This window comes from Dendrobates tinctorius, unplaced genomic scaffold, assembly GCF_039654945.1.
Source record: "Dendrobates tinctorius isolate UK_male_01 unplaced genomic scaffold, ASM3965494v1 ptg000449l, whole genome shotgun sequence".
In the NCBI taxonomy this organism is placed as follows: Eukaryota; Metazoa; Chordata; class Amphibia; order Anura; family Dendrobatidae; genus Dendrobates; species Dendrobates tinctorius.
In genome coordinates, this window is record NW_027362111.1 from 1178055 (window position 1) to 1202013 (window position 23959).

Here is a 23959-nt window from a genome sequence, read left to right on the forward strand (position 1 = left end):
GTATGACTCTCTGCTTGTGACCCGACTTCTCTCTGCTCGTCCCCTTGGTACCACGTCGCCCTCTTGTGTATGACCTCTGGTTTTGTCTGACCACCCGTCTGTTTGTCCCTCTTGTGCCTTGTTTGCCCCTACTGTTGTGACCTCCGTTTTGCCTGACTCTGAGTTGTTGTATGGTGTCCTGTCATTACTGAAAGAAGGACGCTAATCCCCTCCCCCTTGCAGTCACATGACCATAGGTCCTGTGCCAGCTTGCTAACTTCAGCGTCCTCAGGTCTTGTGCATCTTTACTTTCCGGCGCTGACAGCATCCTGACACCGATAGTTTGAAGCACGCATTGTCACCTCTGCTGCCCTGCTCCACAGGTATCTTTTAGCACTGTTTCTGTACTCAGGACACGCGCACTGGCTCAGTAAGTGAGTGTAGTGTGGTGTCTCTGACATTATAACTGACCGTTACCATTTTTTTTCTCTACTCCCCTTCTCCTGTGAGTGTGATGGATCCTATGCACGCTCTTTCTGAGCAGGTGAGGCACCTGACTCAGATGTCTCAGAAACTCCTTGGAGAACAACGAGTCCTGGCTCAGTCTCAGCAGCTGATCGCTGACAGTCTGCAGGGGGTATTCTCATCGGGGTCTCGGGATGTAACATTAGTTTCCCCTGAGTCTCCGGTTAAGTTACCAGATACCTTTTCTGGAGATAAAAGGAAATTCAGAGTTTTCAAGGAGGGCTGTAAGCTTTTTTTTTCATTGAGACCACACTCTTCTGGGGATGAAGGTCAGAGAGTGGGGGTCATTATGTCTCTGTTAAGGGGAGCCCCCCAAGCTTGGTCTTTCTCCCTTCCAACCACGGCCTCTGAGCGTATGACTGTGGATGCATTTTTTGAGGCCCTGGGGCATATTTATGATGAGCCTGATCGGATACGTATGGCTGAGGACATGGTGATGAGTGTGTGCCAGGGGAAGCACTCAGCCGAGTGGTTTTGCTCAGAGTTCAGACGCTGGGCTGCTGAGGTCTGCTGGATTGATGCCGCCCTCCGGGGTTTGTTCCGTAGAGGCCTGTCTGAACATCTGAAAGATGCCTTGGCTCTCCACCCTCCACCTGATTCCCTGGAAGAGGCTATGACACAGGCCGTCCGAATGGATCGCAGGCTACGGGCGAGGGGAGTGATGCAAATTGAGAGACCGTTATTCTCCCAAGGAAGGGGAGCCAGTCATACATTGGAAGTTACGGAGATAGGAACCATCGACCTCAAAGAAAATGAAAGGAGACAACGGCGCATGGGAAAATGCTGTTTTCACTGTGGTGATTCTGGACATTGGAAAAAGGATTGCCTCTCCGGTCCACTGACCAACAAGCGACTGAGCCCGGGTGATTGTCATGGAGGTCACCCAGGCTCTCAGGTACCCTTTTCTGCCTTCTCTAAAATGTTGTTACAAGTGGAACTTTGTTGTGGGAGTGTCTCTACATGAACTTTATTGACTCAGACTTGGTGGCCAGGTGTAAGTTAGGGACAGTTAGGTTGGAGACTCCTATTCACATTGTTGCCATTGATAAAACACAACTGGTTAAGAATAATGTTATGTTTTGCACAGAAGAGTTTCTCCTTAAAGTGCATTCCTTACACCAGGAACACATTTCATGTTTTGTTATGGACAACCTGCCTGCGGGACTGGTGTTAGGGTTCCCCTGGTTACAATTGCATAATCCTGTAATTAAATGGGAATATTGGGACATTGTTAAATGGGGTCCCTATTGTTCTGAAAAATGTCTTGTTACGGTGTCTGTGTCATCCGTGGGTCTGGAAGGTATTCCGGAGTGCCTGAAAGACTATATGGACGTTTTCTCCGAAAAAGAGGCTGAGGTTTTACCACCACACCGCCCATTTGATTGTGCCGTTGACCTGGTTCCAGGTGCTAAATTGCCCAAAGCCCGCTTGTATAACCTTTCGAGTCCAGAACGGGCCGCGATGAAAGAATATATTTCCGAGAGTCTCCGTAAGGGACACATTCGTCCTTCTGTTTCTCCCGTAGCGGCGGGGTTCTTTTTTTGTAAAGAAAAAAGACGGTGGTTTACGCCCATGCCTCGATTTTCGTGAGTTAAATAATATAACTGTGAGGAATACGTATCCCCTTCCACTTATTCCTGATTTATACAATCAGTTGTCCGGAGCTAAGTGGTTTTCAAAGTTAGATCTACGGGGAGCGTATAACTTTATCCGAGTCCGGGACGGAGATGAGTGGAAAACCGCTTTTTTCACTACTGAAGGGTTATTTGAAAATTTGGTCATGCCTTTCAGTCTGACCAATGCTCCAGCGTTTTCCAAAATTTCATTAATCATGTGTTCTCTGATTTCATTGGATGTTTTATGGTGGTATATTTGGATGACAAATTGATCTACTCTCCTGATAAACAGGCTCACATTGGTCATGTTCGGGCAGTTCTCCAAAGGCTCCGGGAGAACTGTCTCTTTGCTAAATTAGAAAAATGCTTATTTTTTGTCCAGGAACTGTCTTTTCTGGGGTTCATTGTGTCTGCTGAAGGGTATCGCATGGATCCTAATAAAGTGCAGGCCATTGTCGAGTGGGTTCAGCCTTGTGATTTGAAGGCTCTGCAGTGTTTCCTAGGATTCACCAACTACTACCGTAAATTTATAAGGGGGTTCTCACAGGTGGTTAAACCCCTCACAGACATGACTCAAAAGGGGGGCCGATATCAAGAATTGGTCAACCGCAGCGGTAGCAGCGTTTCAATTTTTAAAAAAATGTTTCACGTCTGCCCCGGTTCTTATTCAACCGGACCCGTCAGAACCATTTATTGTTGAGGTAGACGCCTCAGAGGTGGGGGCGGTATTGTCCCAGGGACCCGCCACTTTGACCAATTTGAGACGTTGCGCCTTTTTCTCAAAGAAGTTCTCCCCTACGGAGAGAAACTATGATATGATATCACCCCTACTCTGGAACGCTCTACCACAACATATCAGACTCTCACCTACCATCGAAACCTTCAAAAAGAGCCTGAAGACCCACCTCTTCCGACAAGCCTATAACCTGCAGTAACCACCGATCGACCAAACCGCTGCACGACCAGCTCTACCCTCGCCTACTGTATTATCACCCATCCCTTGAAGATTGTGAGCCCTCGCGGGCAGGGTCCTCTCTCCTCCTGTACCAGTTATGACTTGTATTGTTTAAGATTATTGTACTTGTTTTTATGTATACCCCCCTCACATGTAAAGCGCCATGGAATAAATGGCGCTATAACAATAAATAATAATAATAATAATAATAATAATGTGGGGAATCGAGAACTTCTGGCCGTAAAGTTGGCCTTTGAAGAATGGAGGCATTTTTTGGAGGGGGCCGTCCATCCTATAACAGTAATTACGGACCACAAAAACATAGCTTACATTGAGTCAGCTAAAAGGTTGACTCCCAGACTGGCTAGATGGTCACTTTTTTTTTCCCAGTTCAATTTCTCGATCTCTTTTCGGCCAGGATCTAAAAATGTCAGAGCGGATGCCTTGTCACGCAGTCTAGATCCGGTGTCCCCCCTGGAACCTCCATCCTCCATTCTTCAGCCTGCGGTGGTGGCAGATATTTCTAATATGTTGGAACGGGAGATTCGAGAGGCTCAGTCTCTGGCACCTCCGACTAAGCCGGTGGATAAGCTTTTCATGCCAGCTCAGTTTCGCCTCAAGGTCCTCCGGGAGTTCCATGACTCAGTTCTGGGTGGACATCCTAGGATCTCAGCTACCCGGAAGGCCATTGCTAGAGTATTCTGGTGGTCTGCTTTAGCCTCTGATGTTGGGGAATATGTGCCTGCTTGTGATGTTTGTGCCCGTGCAAAAACCCCCCATAACCGGCCGGCCAGGGAATTGGTACCACTGCCAATTCCTGAGAGACCATGGACTCATTTGTCAATGGATTTCATCACCAACCTTCCCCCCTCCAAGGGTAATACCGTCGTTTGGGTTGTGGTGGACAGGTTTAGTAAGCAGGCACATTTTGTACCTTTGGCAGCTCTACCTAATGCGGAAACGTTGTCCAGATTGTTCGTTGAGCATATGGTGCGGTTGCATGGGGTACCCTTGAATGTAGTGTCTGATAGAGGAGTGCAATTTGTTTCCAGATTTTGTATGGCTTTTTGCAAGAGATTGGGTATTGGTCTGTCCTTTTCATCCGCTTATCATCCTGAGACTAATGGGCAGACCGAGCGGACCAATCAATCTCTTGAGCAAATTTTGCGTTGCTTGACCTCAGCCCGACAGGATGATTGGTGTTCTGTGCTACCGTTGGCCGAGTTTGCATTTAACAACCGCATTAACCAGTCTACGGGTACATCTCCCTTTTTCTGTAATTATGGGTTTCATCCTCATTTTGGAGAATTTTCCCGTTTGAATTCTGGGTGACCTGGGGCGGATGAGACGATCCAGCGGTTGGGGGAGGTATGGCGAGAGGTCCAGAGTAACATTACGAAGGCCCAGGACAAATTTAAGATTTTTGCGGACAAAAAACGATCCACGGGACCGGTGTTTCAGATTGGGGATAAGGTATGGTTGTCCACCAAGAATATAAGGCTCAAGGTTCCCTCTGCGAAGCTTGGACCCAAGTTTATAGGTCCCTATGTAATTACCGAAGCAGTTAACCCGGTGGCTTTTCAGTTGCGGCTCCCGCCATCTCTGCGGATCCCAAATGTTTTCCATAAGGCCCTTTTGAAACCTGTGAGGTCCGGTGGGGAGGGATCATCAGCTTCCCCACCACCGGTTTTGGTAGATGGGCAGTCGGAGTACGAGGTGGAATGAATCGTCGACTCTAGGTTGGTCCGTCGTGCCCTTCAATATCTGGTACATTGGAAAGGTTACGGTCCTGAAGAACGGTCGTGGGTTCCTGCTCAAACGGTCCATGCGGATCGGTTGGTCAGGGCCTTTCACACCAAGTACCCTGAGAGACCTGGAGTTCCGGTGGCCCCCCATTGAGAGGAGGGTACTGTCATGATCCAGGACGGGGTTTCGCTTTGGCCCATCCTGATCAGACTGGGGGTTAATTGTTCCGCCTCTCCCTGGCAGAGGGCGGCTATTTAATGCTCACTGGACCTAGGTCCAGTGTCAGTTATACTCCTGCCCTCGGCTGAGTTAGTTGACCACGTGCGTACATGTGCCTTGTGCCTGATATCTTGCTTGCTTGTTTGGTTTTGATCCGGTTCTGTCCCTGTTACGAGCTCTGCCTGCCCCTCTTGTACTGAGCTACCTCTTGTGTATGACTCTCTGCTTGTGACCCGACTTCTCTCTGCTCGTCCCCTTGGTACCACGTAATTTTTAGGACTAACAAGCAGCAGATACTTATCTGATCCTTTATATATTTTCTGTCATTTATGTAATTGTCAGTATTATATGTTTAATAAACTTTGCTTATTATTTTTATACGATTGGACTTGTACCCCCCTTTTTTCCTGTTTAACATGTTATGTGGGAGTGTCCATTTCCCATTGAGACGGCACTACATAGTGGGCGACTCTACTGGGATTTACATTTGGTTCCGTATGGTTTTGTTTTATATCAACACAACTAGCAGTAGCCGTGGGGGGCTCCTACGATGCCCTAGGCCCCTCGATCACAGCCGGAGGACTACATAGCCTAAAGACAGAAAGGGAAATCTAAACTGCCCCAGAGCAGACCCCAAAGCAAAAGGCAGCCCCCCACATATAATGACGGTGAAGCAAGAAGAAAGAACAAAACACAGACAGAAAGATAGACAGCAAAGATGGGGCCCATGCTAGCTTAGATAGGAAAGGACAGGAAGGCTGCTGTCTGCAATCCATGAAAAACCCTTTGAAAATAAGAGCCAACAAACTGACAGTAAAAAAGGCCCTGAAGACGCTAGGCTTCAAAAAAGCTATGTCTGTACTCAGGAATATTCTGAAGACAGAGCAACAGGCAAAAGGAGATTCAGCTCACCCCAGCAGGGAATGGCAGAATCCAGAAAAGCAAGGAAAATAAAACACTAATGCAAAAAGGCAAAGCAGAAATCTTAGCTTTAGATGAGCAGGAATCAGACTGGTTTCCTAGAAGTCCACAGAGAAATCACCCGCAGGCCAGAAGGGCGTCGGCAGCCTTATATCCAGTCATTAACTCCACTCAGCCAGTCATCATCATCAGCCCCAGGTGTTTGACAATCAGGCTCACTACCTTTCTTCCCCAGAAGAGGGAGTTCCTCGGGCCTCAGTAGTGAAGGGGAAAATGAACTCACAACAGTACCTCCCCCTTGAGGAGGGGTCACCGAACCCTCAACCACGCCACCAGGGCGATCAGGGTGAGCTCGATGAAAGGCACGCACCAATCTTTTGGCATGAATATCAGAGGCAGAAACCCAGGAATTATCCTCCTGACCATAACCCTTCCACTTAACCAAATACTGGAGTCTCCGTCTAGCCAGACGGGAATCCAGTACTTTCTCTACCTCATATTCCATGTTACCTTCAACCAATACAAGGTCTGGAGGTGCAACCCCCGGAACAACAGGTTCAACAAACCTCTTCAACAAAGATTTATGGAACACATTATGGATTTTAAATGTGACAGGAAGAGCCAAACGAAAGGAGACCGGATTAATAATCTCCAAAATCTTGTAAGGTCCAATAAATCTAGGCTTAAACTTAGGAGAAGCCACCTTCATAGCAATATTTTTTGATGATAACCACACCATATCACCAACCTTAAATTGGGGACCAATGGTCCTATGTCGGTTGGAAAACCGCTGGGCCTTTTCCTGGGAGAGAGATAACTTATCCACCACTTGGTCCCAGATCTGGTGCATTCTCTCCACCACAGTGTCAACCCCTGGGCAGGCAGAGGGCTCCACCTGCCCTGAAGAAAATCGAGGATGAAACCCAAAGTTACAAAAAAAAGGAGACATCAAAGTGGCAGAACTAGCTCTATTATTTAAAGCAAATTCGGCCAAGGGCAAAAATGAAACCCAATCATCCTGATCAGCAGAAATAAAACATCTCAAATATGACTCCAAGGTCTGGTTTGTTCTCTCTGTCTGCCCATTGGTCTGAGGGTGAAAAGCAGAGGAGAAGGACAACTGAATTCCCAGCTTGGAACAGAAAGTTCTCCAAAATCTAGACACAAACTGGACTCCTCTGTCAGATACAATGTTCTCAGGAATCCCGTGCAAGCGAACCACCTGTTGTAAAAACAGGGGCACCAACTCAGAGGAAGACGGCAACTTAGGGAGTGGAACAAGATGAACCATCTTAGAGAACCTATCACAAATCACCCAAATAACAGTCATCCTTTGAGAGACAGGCATATCAGAGATGAAATCCATTGAAATATGGGTCCATGGCCTCTTGGGGACAGGCAAAGGCATCAACAACCCACTAGAGCGAGAACACGATTTAGACCGGGAGCACGTCCCACAGGACTGCACAAAATTCCTGACATCACGAGACAAGGAGGGCCACCAAAAAGACCGACTCACCAGATCTCTAGTACCAAAAATACCTGGATGACCAGCCAAAGCAGAGCAATGAACTTCAGACATCACTCTCTTCTTCCACTGGTCAGGAACATACAACTTTCCACTGGGACAACGCTCAGGTTTGTCCTCCTGGAACTCTTCCAGAGCACGTCTCAAATCGGGCGAGATGGCAGAAAGAACTACCCCTTCGCCTAAGATGGTAGCAGGCTTGGTCACCACAGGAGAATCAGCAAAGAAGCTCCTAGAGAGGGCGTCAGCCTTGACATTCTTAGTTCCAGGAAGAAAAGAAACCACAAAATCAAAACGTGTAAAAAACAAGGCCCACCTAGCCTGTCTAGGGTTCAAGCGCTTAGCCGACTCTAGGTAAATCAAATTCTTGTGGTCAGTGAGGACCACGACTTGATGCTTAGCTCCCTCCAACCAATGTCTCCACTCCTCAAATGCCCATTTCATGGCTAACAGTTCCCGATTCCCCACATCATAGTTACGTTCAGATGGAGAGAACTTTCGGGAAAAGAAAGCACAGGGATTCATTTTAGATGTTACAGGATCCTTTTGGGACAAAACAGCTCCTGCACCAATCTCAGAAGCATCCACCTCTACCTGGAACGGAAGTGAGACATCAGGTTGCCGCAAAACCGGGGCGGAGGTGAATCTTCGCTTCAGCTCCTGAAAGGAAGAAACAGCCTCCGGAGACCAATTTAACACATCAGCCCCCTTCTTAGTCAGATCAGTCAATGGCTTGGCAATACTAGAACATTTTGCTATAAATTTCCGATAAAAATTAGCAAAACCCAAAAACTTCTGGAGGGCCTTCAAAGAAGTGGGCTGAACCCAATCGTAAATGGCCTGTACCTTGGCCGGGTCAATTTCAATAGTTGACGGGGAGAAAATAAATCCCAAAAAAGAAATCCTCTGTACTCCAAAAAGGCATTTAGATCCTTTGACATACAGGGAATTCTCCCTCAAGATCCGGAACACAGTCCGAATATGTTCCACATGTGAATCCCAATCCTTGGAGGAGATCAAAATATCATCCAGATAGATAATCAAAAATTTATTGACAAAATCTCGGAAAATATCGTTCATGAAGCACTGGAAGACAGAAGGGGCATTAGTGAGCCCAAAAGGCATCACCAGGTACTCAAAATGTCCCTCCGGAGTATTAAACGCCGTCTTCCATTCATCCCCATGCTTAATGCGAATAAGATTATACGCCCCCCCTGAGGTCAAGCTTGGTAAACCAGCAAGCACCTTTAACTCTGGAGAATAGATCAGAAATCAGGGGTAACGGATACTGATATTTAACAGTAATTTTGTTGAGAGCACGATAATCAATACAAGGTCTTAATGATCCATCCTTTTTGGCTACAAAAAAAAAAACGGCACCTAAGGGTGACGAGGATGGTCTAATATGACCCTTCTCCAACGCCTCCTTAATATAGGATCGCATAGCCTCGTGCTCGGATACAGATAAGTTGAAGAGCTGACCCTTGGGAAATTTACACCCCGGGCTCAGTTCAATAGCACAGTCATAACTCCTATGAGGAGGCAGAGACGCAGACTCATTCTCACTAAATACCTCATAAAAGTCCGCCAAATAGTCAGGAACATCATGCGACTGAGGAGAGGTGGAAAAAAACGGAGCCTCACTAAAGGCACACCGACAACCCCAACTCACCACAGACACAGACTTCCAATCCAAAACTGGATTATGAATCTGCAACCAGGGAAATCCCAGAACAACAGTATCATGCAAATTATGCAACACCAGAAATCTGCAATTTTCTTGATGGTCTGGGGCGACCCGCATTACCACTTGGGTCCAAAACTGAGCTTTATTTTTAGCCAGAGGGGTAGCATCAATCCCCCTCAAAGGGATAGGCGTCTGCAGAGGTGTCAACGGAAATCCACAACGTTTAGCAAAATCCAAATCCATTAGGTTTAGAGCTGCTCCCGAATCCACAAAAGCCTTGGTGGAAAATGTGGACAGGGAGCAGATCAGAGTAATAGCCAGAAGAAACTTAGGTTGAACACCCCCAACAGAAAACGTGTGTGCAAAGCGTTTCTCGCGTTTAGGACAGACAGAAATAATATGCGAGGCATCTCCACAGAAAAAACACAACTTATTACGCCTTCTGAACTCCTGACGCTGCTCTCTGGAAAAAACTCTATCACATTGCATAGGTTCAGACATCTGTTCAACAGGTGGCAACACCTCTCGTGCAATCCTGCGTTCGCGTAAACGCCGATCAACCTGAATGGCTAAAGACATAGAATCGTCAAGACCAGAGGGAACAGGAAATCCCACCATAGTATCTTTTATGGCTTCTGACAACCCCTTCCGAAAGAGAGCAGCCAAGGCATTATCATTCCAGGTAGTAAGTACTGCCCACTTTCGGAATTTTTGACAGTACAATTCTGCAGAATCACGACCCTGGTTCAATGCCAGCAGGGTCTTTTCAGCCTGATCAATGGCATTAGGTTCGTCATACAACAACCCCAAGGCCTGAAAAAATGCGTTCACATTAGTCAGAATAGGATCATCTGGTTTCAAAGAAAACGCCCAATCCTGGGGATCGCCACGCAGCAAAGAGATGACAATTTTAACCTGCTGCGCGGAGCTCCCTGACGAGTTAGGCTTCAAGGCAAAAAATAATTTGCAATTATTTTTGAAATTCAAAAATTTAGACCGATCCCCAAAAAATACATCAGTGGTAGGAATCTTTGGTTCAGCAGCATGTGAATGAGCAAGGTAGGCGGAAATTCCCCGCACTTCCGCAGCGAGCTGCTCCACACGATCAGACAATTGCTTTTATCTCCATTGAGAGAAAAAAAAATTCCCCTACGGCCTCAGAGATATAGAGGAAAAAATATACACACTTTTTTTTTTTTATATACAATTCTTTCCTGCTATTGAGTACCCTAGAATCTGCGGTATGGCGGGTGATTCTGTTATGATTGAGTCACCGTAGGAGGCAAAAATAGAAATGCTAGCTAAGTCCAGAAAACCAGAGAAGTTGGCAGCTATCGGATTGCAGACCCCTGAACCTATCAACACAACTAGCAGTAGCCGTGGGGGGCTCCTACGATGCCCCAGGCCCCTCGATCACAGCCGGAGGACTACATAGCCTAAAGACAGAAAGGGAAATCTAAACTGCCCCAGAGCAGACCCCAAAGCAAAAGGCAGCCCCCCACATATAATGACGGTGAAGCAAGAAGAAAGAACAAAACACAGACAGAAAGATAGACTGAGCAAAGATGGGGCCCACGCTAGCTTAGATAGGAAAGGACAAGAAGGCTGCTGTCTGCAATCCGTGAAAAACCCTATGAAAATAAGAGCCAACCAACTGACAGTAAAAAAGGCCCTGAAGACGCTAGGCTTCAAAAAAGCTATGTCAGTACTCAGGAATATTCTGAAGACAGAGCAACAGGCAAAAGGAGATTCAGCTCACCCCAGCAGGGAATGGCAGAATCCAGAAAAGCAAGGAAAACAAAACACTAATGCAAAAAGGCAAAGCAGAAATCTTAGCTTTAGATGAGCAGCAATCAGACTGGTTTCCTAGAAGTCCACAGAGAAATCACCCGCAGGCCAGAAGGGCGTCGGCAGCCTTATATCCAGTCATTAACTCCACTCAGCCAGTCATCATCATCAGCCCCAGGTGTTTGACAATCAGGCTCACTACCTTTCGTCACCAGAAGAGGGAGTTCCTCGGGCGGGCCTCAGTAGTGAAGGGGAAAATGAACTCACAACACTGTACCATATATCACAGGAGGAAACTCCACTCCTGTCCCACATATCACAGTAGGAAACTCCCCAACTGCCCCACATATCACAGGAGGAAACTCCTCATCTACCCCACACATCACAGGAGGAAACTCCACATCTTTCCCACATATCACAGGAGGAAACTCCACATCTGTCCCACGTATCACAGAAGGAGACTGTCAGGGTCCTGACAGCGCCGGCGTACAGCCTCCGCTAAGCAGGGACTCACCCGCACCGTAGGGACCCCTGGGGACAAGAACAGCCAGAAAATAAAGATGCACAGGACCTGAATGTAGAAGTTTAGTAAGCCTACACAGGACCTACGGTCCTGTGACTGCAATGGGGGTGGGGCTTAGCTTCCTGCTTTCAGAGAAGGTAGAAAACTCAGAGTCCGGCAAAGCGGAGGTCATGCACAATACAGGCAAGCGAGGTACAGGAGGGATAAACAGACGGGAGGTCAGACAAAGCCAAAGGTCATACACAAGATATCAGTAAAGTACCAGGGATGAGACAGAATGGATAGTCCTGGCGAAGCAGAGATCAATGCCAAGGGCGAAAGTATAACTGACGTGGATGGGAGCTTCCTGAAGCTATAAGAAGCCTCCCCAGAACCAATGAGAGGCCACCATAATAGGTCCCAGGTGTGCAGGTAAGAGTCTGCACTAAGATCAGAACATTAACCCCAGAAGTGCCGGTCACCCAGCACTGGTATCATGACAGTACCCCCCTCTCAACGGGGGCCTCTGGACCTCCAGGCTTGCCCGGGTATGTAGCATGGAAAGCCTGAACCAGACGATCCGCATGCATCAACCGGGCCGGCAACCAGGACCTGTCCTCCGGCCCATACCCCTTCCAATGAACTAGGTACTGTACTGACCGCCGTACCAACCTAGAATCTATGATGTGACCGATCTCATATTCCAAATGTCCCTCAACCGAAACCGGAGGAGCAGCGGACTCGGATTCTCCCCGGACTGCTTCAAACGGCTTCAGTAGAGATCTATGGAAGACGTTAGGGATCTTGAAAGAGGGTGGAAGGCACAGCCTGTATGCTACTGGGTTGATTTTTTTCCACAATCTTGTACGGGCCAATGAATTTGGGGCCCAACTTGACTGACGGAATCTTTAACTTAATGTTTCGCGTGGAGAGCCAAACTTTCTCTCCAACCTGAGACATGGGACCAGGTGTTCGTTTCCTGTCCGCGAAAAACCTATGCCTGCCTTGAGACCTAGATATACGCCGCATGGCCTGAGTTTGGTTAGAGTGGCAGGCCCTTGGGATAACACTGCCCCCACCCCCACCTCGGAGGCATCCACCTCCACCACAAATGGTTTGGAAGGATCTGGCTGTACCAAGACAGGAGCAGACATAAAACATTTTTTCAGCGTCGCAAAAGCCTCTTTTGCGAGTGAGGACCAATTTCTCACTTCCGCACCTTTGCATGTTAGATCCGTGAGAGGTACCACTTGCGAAAACCCCCGGATAAATTTGCGGTAATAATTGGCGAACCCCAAGAAGCACTAAAGACCCTTAAGATCTCGGGATTGCACCCAATCCGCAATGGCCTGCACCTGTGAAGTACAGTATTCAGATGTACGGGACATCTTGTTCTCCAGGATCAATTTTTGTGTTTGCGACGCCATTTTGTTGCTTACGAGCTAAATTTTGTAACTTAACTAGATGAAAGTTCACGGTTGTTATGAAACCAGACTGTTCCAGCTTGTACAAGATATGAGATATGAGATGAGACCCTAAAAGAATGTGCTATTGTTCTATATTCTACGTCACATAACTAGGGACATATTCCGATTTTCTTGCAATATTATTGGCTTATAAAGTGAAGCATTACCATGATGTTATTGGTAGTTGAGAAATTTGCATAACTAAGCAAAAGATTATAAAAGATGTGACTAAAATAAAGGGGCTTAGTGATCTACCTGGATCCTCCCGTACAGAGACCCCCGTCTCCGTGTGGTCATTCTCAGTTGCTAGCAACATCCTGTGAATTAATTTGGAAATCACTGGATCAACCGTGAAGAGTTAATTTAGCCCTCCCTAAATAGCTCCCTCAACAGTTTTGGCGCCCAATGTGCGGCCCCCGAACAAGGACGCCTCTGCCCCCGGAAGACAACAAGACAAAGGACCCTCGGAGCGGACACAGGTGCTGGAAAATTGGGACTGATCATCCCCCACGACAACCACGGTAAGTTGGCAGTTATACTGTTCAGACTGACCGTTGGTGTGGTTTTCCTGTGCTTGTTGCTGCAAAGAGGATCTGAGGTTTGTCCCCGTGGTGGGGTGATACATGGGTGGAATCATATAGAGGTGTAGTCCCGTTGGGGGCCCAGTGCTCGAACCGTACCTCATAAGGGATGGACACCCCGAATTGACCAGTGATTGTGACTCTCTTTATAGTCAAAATATCCTGAATTCCTGATCATTGTTAGTAATCAGGCGTGGTGAACTGATCGAAGACTGGGTAGGATACGTAACTAAGGTATATATAGATATATATATATAACCAGAGGTGTCCGGAGGGATAGTCTGAGACGCCTTCCTCCTTTCACTGAGTACCGCGAATTTTGGGCTTCCCAGAGGGGGTTGACCCTGTGGAACAGACTGAGACGGCCGCTCCAGTATTGTGCACAATTTAAGTCAGGATATTTAGCTCTAAATGAGAGAATCCGTGGAAGGAAAAGAAGAATTTTGTGGCTTGGCACATGAATTGTGTGACGAAGGTGTTAGGAAGAACAGAGGAAGTGAATTTTGATTGTTTCTGTTACTGCTATGTTGAAGAAGGAAAAATTGTCTATTATTATGACAGGGACGGGATGTATTGTGGTTCAAGAAAGTGACTGTGGTGTGAGGAAGTGATTGATTAAGAAGGAACTAAGGTTGATACTAATGTGTTAGGCAGACGAATAGTTAAAAGTGATGATTTGAAAGAAGAGGTCTCCCTGCTAGATGACAATTGTACAAGGAGACCGAGAGTCGCAGCCCCCACCTTTTCTTTGTTAAACGCTCACGGTATCTATTATCAGCCACCGCTGCCAGCCTCAGTCCCCACTAAAAAAAAAAGGAGGTTTTCAGAAGACTTTAACCCGCTCTGTTCAGCAGAGAGAGAGGAAAAAAAAAAAGCAAGCTAGCAGCCAGCAGCTGCTCCAGCCCCCACCATTGTGCCCAGCACGGCTGCGAGTACACAGTCCCTTATCAGTATCATAGAATCATAGAATCGTAGAGTTGGAAGGGACCTCCTGGGCCATCTGGTCCAACCCCCTGCTCAAAGCAGGATTCGCTAAATCATCCCAGTCAGATGTCTGTCCAGCCTCTGTTTAAAGACTTCCATTGAAGGAGAACTCACCACTTCTCGTGGCAGCCTGTTCCACTCATTGATCACTCTAACTGTCAAAAAGTTTTTTCTAATAACTAATCTGTGTCTCCTCCCATTCAGTTTCATCCCATTGCTTCTAGTCTTTCCTTGTGCAAATGAGAATAAAGTTGATCCTTCTACAATGTGACAGCTCTTTAGATATTTGTAGACAGCTATTAAGTCTCCTCTCAGTCTTCTCTTTTGCAAACAAAACATTCCCAAATCCTGCAACCTTTCCCCATAAGACAGGGTTTGCAGACCGGTCACCATTCTGGTCGCTCTTTTCTGAACTTGCTCCAGTTTGTTGATGTCTTTTTTGAAATGTGGTGCCCAAAACTGGACACAATATTCCAGATGAGGTCTGACCAAAGAGGAGTAGGGGGAAATAATGACTTCACGTGATCTAGACTGTATGCTTCTGTTAATACATCCTAGAATTGCATTTGCCTTATTTGCTGCTGCATCACACTGTTGACTCATATTCAGTCTGTGATCTATTAGTAATATACAAAAACTTGGCACACACTTGTGGATTCTGATGCAGAAAAGTGATTGATTTTAATAAAGTACAGTACATACAAATAGACGTTTCGGTCTATGACCTTCATCAGTGTACTGTAGGCATGAAACAAAAATAAAAACAACAATAAACATAGATACAAAGAAAGTATATACAAAAAACTGGGTCGCTCGAACAGAATCGATCATAGGCATATGCAGAGACATCAAATTCATTAATGCACATATGTGTAAGGTGTATATGAAAAGGGAATAGTGGTGGAAACCAAGGTCTACTGAGTAAGAGAGACACATACCGTGAGACTGTACTGTGAGCTCAAAAATAACTGGGCATAAATCTAGAAATCCTATGAGAAAAAGGGTATTGTTATAGGACTTAAGGTACACTGAGTGGTGGGAGTATAACATACCCGGATTACATACCAATAAATGAGGAGGCACAAAAGGCCGTTTCTCTGCAAAAGAGAACATATGGCACTAATGAAAAAAGTCCCATGTCAAAATATAGATAAATTAAGTATCCATAAGGGCTTACCGTTGCTTGTAAATAGTAAATGGGCGCGGTACACCCCTAGTTCAATTGCACAGTCATAACTCCTATGAGGAGGCAAGGACGCAGACTCATTCTCACTAAATACATCATAGTAGTCCGCCAAATAGTCAGGAACCTCATGCGACTGAGGAGAGGTGGAAAAAAACGGAGCCTCACTAAAGGTACACCGGCAACCCCAACTCACCACAGACACAGACTTCCAATCCAAAACTGGATTATGAATCTGCAACCAGGGAAACCCCAGAACAACAGTATCATGCAGATTATGCAACACCAGAAATCTGCAATTTTGTTGATGGTCTGGGGCGACCCGCATTACCACTTGGGTCCAAAACTGAGCTTTATTTTTAGCCAGAGGGGTAGCATCAATCCCCCTCAAAGGGATAGGCGTCTGCAGAGGTGTCAACGGAAATCCACAACGCTTAGCAAAATCCAAGTCCATTAGGTTTAGCGCTGCTCCCGAATCCACAAAAGCCTTGGCGGAAAATGTGGACAGGGAACAGATCAGAGTAATCGCCAAAAAAAACTTAGGCTGAACCCCACCAACAGAAAACGTGTGTGCAAAGCGTTTCTCACGTTTAGGACAAACAGAAATAACATGTGAGGCATCTCCACAGAAAAAACACAGCTTATTACGCCTTCTGAATTCCTGACGTTGAGCCTTAGACAAAACTCTATCACATTGCATAGGTTCAGACGTCTGTTCAACCGGTGGCAACACCTCTCGTGTAATCCTGCGTTCATGTAAACGCCGATCAACCTGAATGGCTAAAGACATAGAATCGTCCAGACCAGAGGGAACAGGAAATCCCACCATAGTATCTTTTACGGCTTCTGACAAACCCTTCCGAAAGAGAGCAGCCAAGGCACTATCATTCCAGGTAGTAAGGACCGCCCACTTTCGGAACTTTTGACAGTACAATTCTGCAGATTCTCGACCCTGGTTCAATGCTAACAGGGTCTTTTCAGCCTGATCAATGGCATTAGGTTCGTCGTACAACAACCCCAAGGCTTGAAAAAATGCGTTCACATTAGTCAGAATAGGGTCATCTTGTTTCAAAGAAAACGCCCAATCCTGGGGATCGCCGCGCAGAAAAGAGATGACAATTTTAACCTGCTGCGCGGGGCTCCCTGACGAGTTAGGCTTCAAAGCAAAAAATAATTTACAATTATTTTTGAAACTCAAAAATTTAGATCGATCCCCAAAAAATACATCAGGTGTGGGGATCTTTGGTTCAACAGCATGTGAATGAGCAAGATAGGCGGAAAGTCCTCGCACTTCAGCAGCGAGCTGCTCCACACGATCAGACACTTGCTTTATCTCCATTGAGAGAAAAAAAATTCCCCCTACGGCCTCAGAGATATAGAGGAAAGAATATACACACACCTTTTTTTTTTTTTTTTAAACACAATTCTTTCCTGCTATTGAGTACCCCAGGATCTGCGGTTTGGCGGGTGATTCTGTTATGATTGAGTCACCGTAGGAGGCAAAAACAGAAATGCTAGCTAAGTCCTGAAAACCAGAGAAGTTGGCAACTATCAGATTGCAGACCCCTGAACCTATCAACACAACTAGCAGTAGCCGTGGGGGGTTCCTACGATGACCTAGACCCCTCGATCACAGCCGGAGAGATACATAGGCCTAAAGAAGGAAAGGGGAAATCTAACTCCACAGAGAAGTCACCCGCAGGGCAGAAAGGGCGTGGGCTGCCTTAAATCCAGTCAGTGACTCCACTCAGCCAATCGTCTTCATTAGTCCCAGGTGTCTGATAATCAGGCTCACTACCTTCCTTCACTAGAATAGGGAGTTCACCAGGCCTCAGTGACGGAGGGGAAAATGAACTCACAACAGCTGGCGCTGTGCCAGACTCGGACACTTTCAGAGAAATTGATATATATTTTTATAAACCCCATAAAACCCTTCCCCGAGGTTACTGTTCAGTTTGTAATCTCTCCCACATGTCCTGTAAATTTACTAGGGGCAGATTCATTATCACAGTTCCGCTCCAGAATACAATTCCAAGATGATGGTCAGATGACTCTTACGTTATATAATCCCTATGTAGATGAAGACAGTGAGGAAATCTGTATTTTGCATGCCCTTCCCACGGTTATGATGGCCCTGATAGGCTCAGATCCACCCCCAATATTGCCTGATGATCAACGACTCACCCCAAACCTCTCAGAGATACCATCTAAACTCTGGTCAATAGGGCCAAATGATATAGTGAAAATGCCTGTAGAACCAGTAAAAGTGTTTCTCAAACCTGGTGCCTAATCCTCATACTCTTTTGTCCCAAATACCCCAGGATGCTGCTTGGTTTACAGTTATTGATCTTACCAACGCCTTCTTTAGCATTCCGTTACACCCAGACTGTCAGTTTCTATTTGCATTCACTTAGCAGGACAACAGTTAATATAGACGGTTATGCCACAAGGGGCCCAAAACAGTCCCAACCAGTTTGAAAAAAATATGAGCAGGTGTCTTTTGCCATTGCTGCCATTGTTAGCCTCCTTAAGCATCTGGCAGCACTGAACTGTCGGGTTTCGGCCTCGAGACTTCGGTTCTGCCTTGGTCAAGTGATATTCTTGGGTCACTGTCTCCTTCAGGGTGCCAGATACCTCGCAGAAGAAAGAAAAATAGCTGTCAGCTCCCTTCCTTTCCCAAAAGATGAAACTGAACTCCAGCGTTTTCTTATGCACTTATTGTTGTCAGTGGATACCGGATGCATCCCGCATAATGCAACCCCTTTACAACGCCTTGTAAGACGTATAATGAACTATAAGGAAAGATGGCAGTGATGAGGATTACCTCCAATATGATTGTTCCCAACTTCTGACTGAAGAAACAGCTACTCCACCAAATGTCAGTGAGAACCCACTCCCAAATCCTGATCTGGTGTTATACACGAATGGTTCAAGATATGCTGACGAGTTTGGTAGATTCCACACGGGATATGCTGTTACCACAGAGGACACTGTAGTGCACGCAGCTGCGCTCCCGCCCTCACAGTCAGCACAAGAAGCAGAACTCCAGGCTCTGTCTACAGCATGTACTTTGGCCAAGAACAGACGGGCTAATATATACACGGACTCACGGTATGCATTTGGTATTGCTCACGATTTTGGGGCTCTATGGGCCAATCGAGGGTTTATTACTACTGCCGTAACCCCAGTGAAAAATGCTGAAGCTGTTAAAACCCTCATGGACTCGATCAAATTACCTACTCAGGTGGCTATTATCAAAGTTAAGGCGCATGGTCCTAGGACCAGTCCATAGACTGTTGGCAACGCATATGCAGATACGCAAGCAAAAGCCGCAGCTCTTTTACCCGTTGAACCAACCATACCAACTATGGTGACCACACGCTCTCAGCGTAAACAGTTACAAGAAGCACTGACCCTACAAGAACCTGAGGATCTACAACAGACTGAAGTTTTCTGTCAAACCCTGCGAGACCGCTTAATGACAACGCAGAGAATGTCTCCAAAGGAAGAGGTGAAGCAATGGAAGACTGATGGGGCACGAACGGATAATGGTCTCTGGAAAAAGGACCAACTCGTGTGTCTCCCTAAGCGGATGTACCCTGCTATTGCCACATGGGCACATGGACCTACACATCGAGGAAAGAATCAGGCCCTCGCACTGGTGCAAAAATTCTACTGGGCCCCCGTTCTCCAGTTGGCCGGAAGCATTCCCTGTTACCAACATGACTGCAAAGACCACAGCGAAGAAACTGGTGATGGAAGTTATATGCAGATATGGGGTTCCAGAAGTTGTTGAAAGTGATCAAGGTCCGTCCTTTTCTTCTCATGTGTACCAAGAAGTTCTGACAATGCTTGGATCCACTGTAGCCCTCCATACTCCGTACCACCCACAATCCAGTGGGAAAGTTGAGAGGCTGAACGGCACACTGAGGGGACAATTGACCAAAATGATGCAGGAGACTACGGCTCCATGGCCAGAGCTCCTACCCATTGTACTATACCACATTCGTACTACCCCTATTACAAAACATGGCCTGTCCCCATATGAGATATTGTTTGGTGCTGGGCCCCCAGTTGTAAATTTCCAGCCTCAGCAGTTATCAGAAGAAACTGACCGTGCTGTTCAATGTGTTATTCTGCTTAGTAAAAATCTTGCTAACATCCATGTTCTAGTTTCCTTTTCTTTTCCAGATTCAGCAGAAACCGACACCTGTCATAACCTGAAGCCTGGTGATTTGGTAGTCGTGAAGAGACATGTCAGGAAGCACGGACTAGAACCCTTGTATGACGGTCCCTATGAAGTCCTCCTCATCACCCAACAAGCCAATAGCAAAGAAAGGGGCATAATGTTTTGGTTTTCCGCATTTTCCATATTATTATTGGTAGAAGTTAAAAGTTAAAAGATATTCAAAGACTCAGAGATCAATACAATAAAGACAATGATCGTACTAAGGACAGTTGGTGGTCAGACACCTTCTCCTTTCTCAATTGATTTAAGGGAATTGGGGGCTGGATAGCTGGGATCTTACAGAGCTTGTTACACACCGCTGCCTGTATCCTTGTTGTATATGTGATACTAAAACTTGTTCTTTGGTGTATTTCTGTATGTATTAGGAAATTCTGCACTAAGGCTAATTTCACACTTGCTTTTTTTTGCAGCGCGTTTTTCCCGCAAAAAAACGCATTGAAAAAGGCATACAAACGCATACAAATGCTGCGTTTTTTTCAAGCATTTTTATGAGCATGCATGAAAAAAACACAGCGTTTTTATGCGTTTGTATGCGTTTTTACCGCGTTTGCGTTTTTTTCCAACATTAGGTGGCCCCTCACACTAACCCAAACCATGACTTTACTAAAACCCTAACCCTAACCCTGACCCTAACCCTAACCCTGACCCTGACCCTAACCCTGACCCTAACCCTTAACCAAACCATACTAACCCTAACCCTAACCCTGACCCTAACCCTAACCCTTAACCAAACCATACTAACCCTAACCCTAAACCCTAGCTAACCCTAACCCTGACCCTAACCCTGACCCTAACCCTGACCCTAACCCTGACCCTAACCCTGACCCTGACCCTAACCCTAACCCTAACCCTGACCCTAACCCTAACCCTAAACCCTAGCTAACCCTAACCCTGACCCTAACCCTAACCCTGACCCTGACCCTAACCCTGACCCTAACCCTGACCCTGACCCTAACCCTGACCCTAACCCTGACCCTAACCCTGACCCTAACCCTAACCCTGACCCTAACCCTGACCCTGACCCTAACCCTGACCCTAACCCTGACCCTGACCCTAACCCTTAACCAAACCATACTAACCCTAACCCTAACCCTGACCCTAACCCTTAACCAAACCATACTAACCCTAACCCTAAACCCTAGCTAACCCTAGCCCTAAACCCCCTTAACTAACCCTAACTCTAACCCAAACCCCTAAATTCCATTGTCCAACTAATGGTAAAAAAAAAAACGCATGCGCAAAAAAAACGCATACATAAGCATGCCAATGCGCACATATGCGCACCCATAGACTTATAATGGGTGTCTTGCTGTAAAAAAACGCATTGCGTGCGCATGCGTTTTTTTGAGGCAAGTCGGACGCCCAAAAAATGCAACAGGATGCATTTTGTGCGCCCGAGCGCATACCACAAAAAAACGCATGCGCGGAAAAACGCATACAAACGCATGTGTATGCGCACATAAGCGCATCCCATGCAAAGTATAGGAAAAAAAAAGCATGCATTTTTTAGCGCTAAAATACCGCAAAAAAAAACGCAAGTGTGAAACCAGCCTAAGACAGCTAAAGATGATACCAAAGGTGTCGTTGCCCCTGCTCTTCTCTGCACCGTTCTCAAAAGGCTACTTGATGAAGATGTTGAAGCCAAGCGCATGGCTGCTTTTAAAAGATCTCCACCACCGTTATCAAAAATTGTTATTCGTGAACTGCAGTATACAGGGGGGATGGGTGCGCCGCAACAGCCATGACTGGTAACACGGCATCAGTCATGTGAAGACCAGTACCCCTCGAGCATATGGCTTGGGATAGCACCTCTGATGCTGCATATGTGGTAACAAAATTTATCTAGGGGGGAATTGTGAAGTACAGTATTCAGATGTACGGGACATCTTGTTCTCCGGGATCAATTATTGTGCTTGCGACGCTATTTTGTTGTTTATGAGTTAAATTTTGTAACTTAACTAGATGAAAGTTCACGGCTGTTATGAAACCAGACTGTTCCAGCTTGTACAAGATATGAGATATGAGATGAGACCCTAAAAGACTGTGCTATTGTTCTATATTCTACGTCACGTAACTAGGGACATATTCCAATTTTCTTGCAATATTATTGGCTTATAAAGTGAGGCATTACCATGATGTTATTGGTAGTTGAGAAATTTGCATAATTAAGCAAAAGATTATAAAAGATGTGACTAAAATAAAGGGGCTTAGTGATCTACCTGGATCCTCCCGTACAGAGACCCCCGTCTCCGTGTGGTCATTCTCAGTTGCTAGCAACATCCTGTGAATTAATTTGGAAATCACTGGATCAACCGTGAAGGGTTAATTTAGCCCTCCCTAAATAGCTCCCTCAACACACCTTCTTGGGGTCCATGCGAAAACCCTCACCGGATACAATTAATCCCAAAAAAGACAATTCTTGCACACAGAATACACATTTCTCCAATTTGGCATACAGATGATTTTCTCTCAGTCTTTGGAGAACAGTTCGTACATGTTCCAAATGAGAATGATTGTCGGAGGAGTATATCAAAATATCATCTAAGTAGATAACGACAAAACGACCAATGAGATCCGAGAATACCACGTTGATGAAATTCTGAAATATGGCGGGGGCGTTGGTAAAACCAAACGGCATGACTAAATTTTCAAACAGTCCCTCGGTCGTGAGGAACGTGGTTTTCCATTCATCCCCCTCTCGGAACCTTATCAAATTATATGCTCCCCGAAGATCCAGTTTAGAAAACCACTTTGCCCCTGATAGTTGGTTACATAAATCGGGAATCAACGGAAGGGGGTACATATTCCGTACAGTAATCTGATTAAGCTCCCGAAAATCGAGACAGGGACGTAACCCGCCATCTTTTTTCTTTACAAAAAAGAAACCTGCCGCCACAGGTGAGACTGAAGGACGTATGTGTCCTTTGTGCAGACTTTCAGTAATGTACTCCTTCATAGCCAAGCGCTCAGGACCGGACAAATTAAACAGACGGGCTTTAGGTAATTTAGCCCCCGGGACCAGCTCAATAGCGCAGTCAAAGGGTCTATGTGGCGGTAACGTCTCGGCCTCACTTTCGGAGAATACATCTTCGAAGTCCTTCAGGCATTCCGGAATACCTTCCAGCTCGACAGATGAATATGATACAGACACAGATTTAACAGGTTCAACCAGCAGTGCGGATTTATCACATAACATCGAATCATTAAACCCCTATTGCACAATCTCCCCCGTTTTCCAGCTAATAACTGGGTTATGGCGTTGTAACCAGGGCATGCCCAACACCAACCCTGCAGGTAGATTGTCCAGAACAAAACAGCTAAGGTTTTCCACATGAGTAGCGCCCACTCTGAGCAAAAACAAGTCAGACATAAAGAGAATTCCCTCCTTAGTGAGGGGAGAGGAGTCAATGGCCATCACCTTGATCGGAACCTTGAGCCTAACTGTCCCTATCTTGCAGCGTGTGACCAATTGGGAGTCAGTGAAATTAGTCGATGATCCGCAGTCCACAAAAGCTGTAGAGGGAAAAGAACTACCGTCCACAAACAGTTCCACAGGCAGTAACACTTTAGAAAATAAGGAAATGGGTACCTGAGGGTCTGAGTAGTCTCCCCGTTGACTACCCAGACCTAGTCGTTTCCCGCCGCCCGGGTTGAAGACGAGCAATCCGGACACTTCCTTTTCCAATGTCCCGTTTTACCGAAGTGAAAGCATAACTGCTTGTCCTTCCGGCGTTTCCTCTCCGTATCCTTCAGGGAGAGGGCGCCTAAATCCATGAGCTCAGGGGCAGTCTCTTTTCCACTGGGGAACAATGGAGTCTCCACCTGCATCACCCCTCTGGCCCGCAGCCTGCGGTCCATCCGGACGGCCTGGGTCATGGCGTCCTCGAAAGAGTTAGGTGTGGGATGTAACGCCAAGGCATCCTGCAGCCGCTCGGACAAGACTCTGGGAAAGAGTCCTCGGAGTGCGGATTCGTTCCAAGAGACCTCTGTGGCCCAGCGGCGTAATTCAGTACAAAACCACTCAACTGAG

General features: G+C 46.4%; 1 protein-coding gene across 7 annotated transcripts in view; it reads right to left on the minus strand.

Moving 5' to 3' along the window:
- Positions 1 to 23959, minus strand: part of ATP2B2 (ATPase plasma membrane Ca2+ transporting 2) — a 660007-nt gene that overhangs the window by 91183 nt on the left and 544865 nt on the right. The gene's annotated exons all lie outside the window — the stretch shown is intronic.